This window comes from Arachis stenosperma, chromosome 1, assembly GCF_014773155.1.
Source record: "Arachis stenosperma cultivar V10309 chromosome 1, arast.V10309.gnm1.PFL2, whole genome shotgun sequence".
NCBI classification, from domain to species: Eukaryota; Viridiplantae; Streptophyta; class Magnoliopsida; order Fabales; family Fabaceae; genus Arachis; species Arachis stenosperma.
Window position 1 is genome coordinate 85,825,533 of NC_080377.1, and position 7,804 is coordinate 85,833,336.

Below are 7,804 nucleotides of genomic sequence, written 5' to 3' on the forward strand. Positions count from 1 at the left end.
GAGATGACTTGATGAACTTCTACTTCCTCTCCAATCATGATGCTATGGATCATGATGGCCCGATCCATAGTAACTTCGGATCGGTTGCTAGTAGGGATGATGGAGCGTTGGATGAACTCCAACCATCCTCTAGCCACAAGCTTTAGGTCCAATCTTCTTAATTGAATCGGCTTGCCTTTTGAGTCTCTTTTCCATTGAGCTCCTTCCACACATATGTCCATAAGGACTTGGTCCAACCTTTGATCAAAGTTGACCCTTCTAGTGTAGGGGCGTGCATCTTCTTGCATCATAGGCAAGTTGATGCCAACCTCACATTTTCTGGATTGAAATCTAAGTATTTCCCCCGAACTATTGTAAGATAATTCTTTGGATTCAGGTTCATACTTTGATCATGGTTCCTAGTGATCCATGTATTGGCATAGAACTCTTGAACCATTAGGATTCTGACTTGTTAAATGGGGTTTGTCAGAACTTTCCAACCTCTTCTTTGGATCTCATGTCGGATCTCCGGATACTCATTTTTCTTGAGCTTGAAAGGGACCTCAGGGATCACCTTCTTCTTGGCCACAACTTCATAGAAGTGGTCTTGATGGACCTTTGAGATAAATCTCTCCATCTCCCATGACTCGGAGGTGGAAGCTTTTGTCATCCTTTTCCCTTTTCTAGAGGTTTCTCCAGCCTTAGGTGCCATAAGTGGTTATGGAAAAACAAAAAAGTTATGCTTTTACCACACCAAACTTAGAATATTGCTTGCCCTCGAGCAAGAGAAGAAAGAAGAGAAGAAGAAGAAGAAGAAGTGAAGGAGAGGGAGAGATGTGTGTATTCGGCCAATGGAGGAGAAGAGAGGGTTGTGTTGTGTGAAAATGAAGAAGGATAGAGGGGTTTATATAGTGGAGGAAGAGGGGTTAAGGTTTGGCCATATTGGGTGGGTTTGGATGGGAAAGGGATTTTGAATTTGAAGTTAGGTGGGGTTTATGGGGAAGAGTGGATAGATGTGAGTGGTGAAGAGGTGATGGGGAAGAGAGATTGAGGTGATTGGTAAAGGGTTTTTGGGGAAGAGTGTTATTGGATTGTGTGAAGAAGAGAAAAGGTAAATTAAGGTAGATAGGGATCCTGTGGGGTCTACAGATCCTGAGATGATCCTATGGGGTCCACAGATCCTGAGGTGTCAAGGATTTATCATCTCTGCATCAATTAGGAGTGTAAAACGCCCTCTGCATGCAATCCTGGCGTTCAGTGCCAGATTGATGCTTGTTTCTGGCATTGAACGCCAGCTCTATGCTTGTTTTGGGCGTTCAACGCCAATCTGCAACATGTTTCTGGCGTTGAACGCCAGTTCCATGCTTGTTTCTGGCGTTTAACGCCAGTTCTCCTCAGGGTGTAATCCTGGCATTTAAACGCCAGATTGTTGCTTGTTTCTGGTGTTCAACGCCAAATTCATGCTCTATTCTGGCGTTGAACACCAGCCAGATGCTCCTTACTGGCGTTCAAACGCCAGTAAGCTCTTCCTCCAGGGTGTGCTGTTTTTTTCTACTGTTTTTGATTCTGTTTTTAATTTTAGTATTTGTTTTGTGACTCCACATGATCATTAACCTAATAAAACATAAAATAAAAATAAAATAAAAATAAAATTAGATAAATAAAAATTGGGTTACCTCCCAATAAGCGCTTCTTTAATGTCACTAGCTTGACAATGTGTTCTCATGGAGCTTCACAGGTGATCAGGTCAATGTTGTGGACTCCCAACACCAAACTTAGAGTTTGAATGTGGGGGTTCAATACCAAACTTAGAGTTTGGTTGTGGCTTCCCAAACCCAAACTTAGAGTTTGATTGTGGGGGCTTTATTTAACTCTGTATTGAGAGAAGCTTTTCATGCTTTATCTCCATGGTTGCAGAGGAATATCCTTGAGCTTTAAACACAAGGTAGTCCCCATTTAATTGAAGGACTAGCTCTCCTCTGTCAACATCAATCATAGCTCCTGCTGTGGATAGGAAGGGTCTTTCAAGGATGATGCATTCATCCTCCTCCTTCATAGTGTCTAAGATTATGAAATCAGCAGGGATGTAAAGGCCTTTAACCTTTACTAACACGTCCTCTACCAATCCATAAGCTTGTCTTACAGACTTGTATGCCATCTGTAATGAGAAAGTGGCAGCTTGTACCTCAAAGATTCCCAACTTCTCCATTACAAAGAGTGGCATAAGATTTATACCTAACCCCAGGTCACACAGAGCCTTCTAAAGGTCATGGTGCCCATGGTATAGGGTATTAAAATTTACCAGGATCTTGTTTCTTTTGAGGTAAAGTTTGCTGAACCCACGTATCTAGTTCACTAATGAGTAAGGGGGGTGCATCTTCCCAAGTCTCATTACCAAACAACTTGGCATTCAGCTTCATGATAGCTCCTAGATATTGAGCAACTTGCTCTCCAGTTACATCTTCATCCTCTTCAGAGGAAGAATAGTTTTCAGAGCTTATGAATGGCAGAAGGAGGTTTAATGGAATCTCTATGGTCTCTATATGAGCCTCAGATTCCTTTAGATCCTCAATAGGGAACTCCTTCTTATCTGGGAGATGTCCCATAAGGTCTTTCTCATTGGGATTCACATCCTTCCCTTCCTCTCTAGGTTTGGCCATTTTGATTATGTCAATAGCCTTGCACTCTCTTTTTGGATTCTCTTCAGTATTGCTTGGGAGAGTACTAAGAGGGGTTTCAATGACTTTCTTACTCAGCTGGCCCACTGTGCCTCCAAATTTCTGATGGAGGACCTTGTTTCACTCATGAAACTTAAAGTAGCTTTAGACAAATCAGAGATTATATTTGCTAAGCTAGAGGTACTCTGCTCAGAATTCTCTGTCTGTTGTTGAGAAGATGATGGAAAAGGCTTGCTATTGCTAAGCCTTGTTGGGGCTTTTGTTGATCGTTCCATGAGAAGTTTGGATGATTTTTCCATGAAGAATTATAGGTGTTCCCATAGGGTTCACCCACGTAATTCACCTCTGCTATTGCAGGGTTCTCAGGATCATAAGCTTCCTCTTCAGAAGATGCCTCTTTAGTACTGTTGGATGCATTTTGCCATCCATTCAGACTTTGAGAAATTATGTTGACTTGCTGAGTCAACATTTTGTTCTGAGCCAATATGGCATTCAGAGCATCAATCTCAAGAACTCCCTTCCTCTGAGGCATCCCATTATTCACAGAATTCCTCTCAGAAGTGTACATGAATTGGTTATTTGCAACCATGTCAATAAGTTCTTGAGCTTCTGCAGGTGTTTTCTTTAGGTGAATGGATCCACCTGCAAAATGGTCCAGTGACATCTTGGAGAACTCAGATAAACCATAATAGAATATATCCAGAATGGTCATCTCTGAAAGCATGTCAGAAGGACACCTTTTGGTCATCTGCTTGTATCTTTCCCACGCTTCATAGAGGGATTCACCATCTTTCTATTTGAAGGTCTGAACATCCACTCTAAGCTTGCTCAACTTTTGAGGAGGAAAGAACTTAGCCAAGAAGGTCGTGACTAGCTTATCCCAAGAGTCTAGGCTATCTTTAGGTTGTGAGTCCAACCATGTTCTAGCTCTGTCTCTTACAGCAAAAGGGAAAAGCATGAGCCTATAGATTTCAGGATCTACTCCATTAGTCTTAACAGTCTCACAGATCTGTAAGAACTCAGTTAAAAACTGATAGGGATCTTCTGATGGAAGTCCATAGAACCTGCAGTTCTGTTGCATTAGAGCAACTAGTTGAGGCTTCAGCTCAAAATTGTTTGCTCCAATGGCAAGGATTGAGATGCTTCTTCCATCAAACTTGGAAGTAGGTCTAGTATAATCACCAAGCATCGTCCTTGCATTATTATTTTCGTCTACCATCTCTTTTTCCTTTTCGAAAATTTCTGTAAGGTTATCTCTGGATTGTTGTAATTTAGCTTCTCTTAGTTTCCTCTTCAGAGTCTTTCAGGTTCAGGATCTGCTTCAACAAGAATTATCTTGTCCTTGCTCCTACTCATATGAAAAAGAAGAGAACAGAAAAAGAAGAAAATCCTCTATGTCACAGTATAGAGATTCATTTATGTTAGTAGAAGAAGAAAAGAATACAAGAAGAGAAAGGTGAGAATCCAAACACAAGGGGGAGGAGTAGGTTCGAATTCTTGAGATGAAGAGAACTGTTAGTAAATAAATAATTAAATAGAAGAAGAAAACAGAGAGAAGTTTTTGAAAATTAATTTTGAAAAAGGGTTAGTGATTTTTGAAAATTAAGAGGAGAAATAAAATTAGAATTAAAATTTGAAACAATTAGTTAATTAAGAAAATTTTTGAAAAAGAAGGAAGTGATTTTCGAAAATTAGAGAGGGAAAAATAGTTAGGTAGTTTTGAAAAAGATAAGAAATAAACAAAAAGTCAATTAGTTAGTTGAAAAAGATTTGAAAATCAATTTTGAAAAGATAAGAAGTTAGAAAAGATATTTTGAAATAAATTTTGAAAAAGATATGATTTGAAAAAGATAATTTGAAAAGATATGATTGAAAAAGATATTTTGGAAAAGATTTAATTTTTTTTAAATTAAAATTGATTACTTGACTAACAAGAAACTAAAAGATATGACTCTAGAATTTAAAGATTGAACCTTTCTTAACAAGAAAGTAACAAACTTCAAATTTTTGAATCAATCACATTAATTGTTAGTAAAGTTTTTGAAATTTTGAAATAAAGATAAGAAAAAGATTTTGAAAATAAATTTTTAAAAATTTTCGAAAAACATAAAAGAAAAATGAAAAATATTTGATTTTTGAAAAATATTTTGAAAAGATAGGATTTTTAAAATTGAACATTTGACTTGACTTATAAGAAATAGCTAAGTTTTAAAAATTTTTTGACTAAGTCAACTCAAATTTTCAAAATTTATGAGAAAAATAAGGAAAGATATTTTTTATTTTTGAATTTTTAATGAGGAGAGAGAAAAACACAAATATGACCCAAAAAACATGAAAAATTTGGATCAAAATACTTAATGCATGCAAGAACACTATGAATGTCAAGATGAACACCAAGAACACTTTGAAGATCAAGATGAACATCAAGACTTATTTTTGAAAAAAAAATTTTAAGAAAAGAAAGCATGCAAGACACCAAACTTAGAAATTTTCAATGCTTAAACACTATGAAAGCAAAAATGCACATAAAAAACAAGAAAAGACACAAAACAAGAAAACATGAAGATCAAACAAGAAGACTCACCAAGAACAACTTGAAGATCATGAAGAACACATGAATGAATTTCCGAAAAATGCAAAAGTTTTTAAAACATGCAATTGACACTAAACTTAAAAATTGACACTAGACTCAAACAAGAAACACAAAATATTTTTGGTTTTTATGATTTTATAAATTTTTTTGGATTTTTTTATTTTTATTTTTTTTAAAAAATACATTTTGGAAAAGCGAAAACAAAGAACAAAATTTTTGAAAGATTTTTGAAAAATTTTTTTGAAAAGAGAATTACCTAATCTGAGCAACAAGATGAACCGTCAGTTGTCCAAACTCAAACAATCCCCGGCAACGGTGCCAAAAACTTGGTGCACGAAATTGTGATCATCAACAATGGCACCAAAAACTTGGTAGTGCTCTCAAACGTGAATCACACTTTGTCACAACTTCGTACAACTAACCAGCAAGTGCACTGGGTCGTCCAAGTAATACCTTACGTGAGTAAGGGTTGATCCTACGGAGATTGTTGGTATGAAGCAAACTATGGTCATATTGTAAATCTCAGTCAGGCGGATTCAAATGGTTATAATAGTTTTCAAAAATAAAGATAAATAAAGCATAAAATAAAGATAGAGATACTTATGTAATTCATTGGTGGGAATTTTAGATAAGTGTATGCAGATGCTGTGTTCCTTCTGAATCTCTGCTTTCCTACTGCTTTCATCCAATTATTCATACTCCTTTCCATGGCAAGCTGTATGTAGGGCATCACCGTTGTTAATGGCTACTTCCCATCCTCTCAGTGAACATAGTCCAAATGATCTGTCACAGCATAGCTAATCATCTGTCGGTTCTCGATCATGTCGGAATAGAATCCATTGATTCTTTTGCATCTGTCACTACGCCCAACAATCGCGAGTTTGAAGCTCGTCACAGTCATTCAATCCTTAAATCCTACTCAGAATACTACAGACAAGGTTTAGACTTTCCGGATTCTCAAGAATGGCCACCAATAATTCTAGCTTATACCACGAAGATTCTAGTTAAGGAATCCAAGAGATATTTGCTCGTTCTAAGGTAGAACGGAAGTGGTTGTCAGTCACGCGTTCATAGGTGAGACTGATGATGAGTGTCACGGATCATCACATTCATCATGTTGAAGTGCAACGAATATCTTAGAATAAGAATAAGCTGAATTAAATAGAAAATAATTGTAATTGCATTAAAACTCGAGGTACAGTAGAGCTCCACACCCTTAATCTATGGTGTGTAGAAACTCCACCATTGAAAATACATAAGTAATGGTGGTCCAGGCATGGCCGAATGGCCAGCCCCCCAAAATATGATATGAAATTCGAAATTAGGGAAAAGGCCTAGACCTAAGGACTAGACATCCAAAGATGAAAATACAATGCTCCAAGAAACTAAAATTGCCAACAAGAACATAGAATCACAGTTGAATCAGACAAAACAGCAGTTATCCAAACAGATAACAGAAGAATGCCAAGTAGTTCAACTGAGGAGTGGGAAGACATTGAATAACACTGTTCAAAGTAGCAAAAAGCCAAGAAAGGAACAGTTGACAGAGGATAACCAAACCACTGCCCAAAATCCCTCTGAGGATAGTAAGAGCCCAGAGAGGAATACTCCTGGCATTCAAACACCAGAAAGGGGGGAAAAGCTGGCGTTAAACGCCCATTCCTTGCCCAGTTCTGGCGTTCAAACGCCAGAAAAGGGGGAAAAGTTGGCGTTAAACGCCCATTCCTCACCCAATCCTGGCGTTCAAATGCCAATGAGGAATCAGACACCTGAGAGTGCTGATTGTAACCCCTCTAAAAAGGCTTCTCCAACCACCTCTGTAAGGAATAAACCTGCAGCAACTAAGGTTGAAGAATATAAAGCCAAGATGCCTTATCCTCAGAAACTCCACCAAGCGGAACAGGATAAGCAATTTGCCCGCTTTGCAGACTATCTAAGGACTCTTGAAATAAAGATTCCGTTTGCAGAGGAACTTGAGCAAATACCTTCTTATGCTAAGTTCATGAAAGAGATCTTAAGTCATAAGAAGGATTGGAGAGAAACTGAAAAAGTGTTTCTCACTGAAGAATGCAGTGCAGTCATTCTGAAGAGCTTACCAGAAAAGCTCCAAGATCCAGGAAGCTTTATGATACCATGTACATTAGAAGGTGCTTGCACCAAGACAACCCTGTGTGACCTTGGAGCAAGTATCAGTCTAATACCTGCATCCACTATCAGAAAGCTTGGGTTGACTGAAGAAGTCAAACCAACCCGGATATGTCTCCAACTTGCTGATGGCTCCATTAAATATCCATCAGGCGTAATTGAGGACATGATTGTCAAGGTTGGACCATTCGCCTTTCCAACTGATTTTGTAGTGCTAGAAATGGAGGAGCACAAGAGTGCAACTCTCATCCTAGGAAGACCTTTCCTAGCAACTGGGCGAACTCTTATTGATGTACAAAAAGGGGAAGTAACCCTGAGAGTCAATGAGGATGAGTTCAAGTTGAATGCTGTAAAAGCTATGTAGCATCCAGACACACCAAATGACTGCCTGAACACCGACATTATTGAC

General features: G+C 38.1%; 1 non-coding gene across 1 annotated transcript; it reads left to right on the forward strand.

Moving 5' to 3' along the window:
• Window positions 1-3,375: 3,375 nt before the first annotated feature.
• Window positions 3,376-3,483, forward strand: LOC130950752 (small nucleolar RNA R71). Its single transcript, XR_009073719.1, has one exon. It is a non-coding gene; the product is annotated as a small nucleolar RNA R71 (small nucleolar RNA).
• The last annotated feature ends 4,321 nt before the right edge of the window (window positions 3,484-7,804 follow it).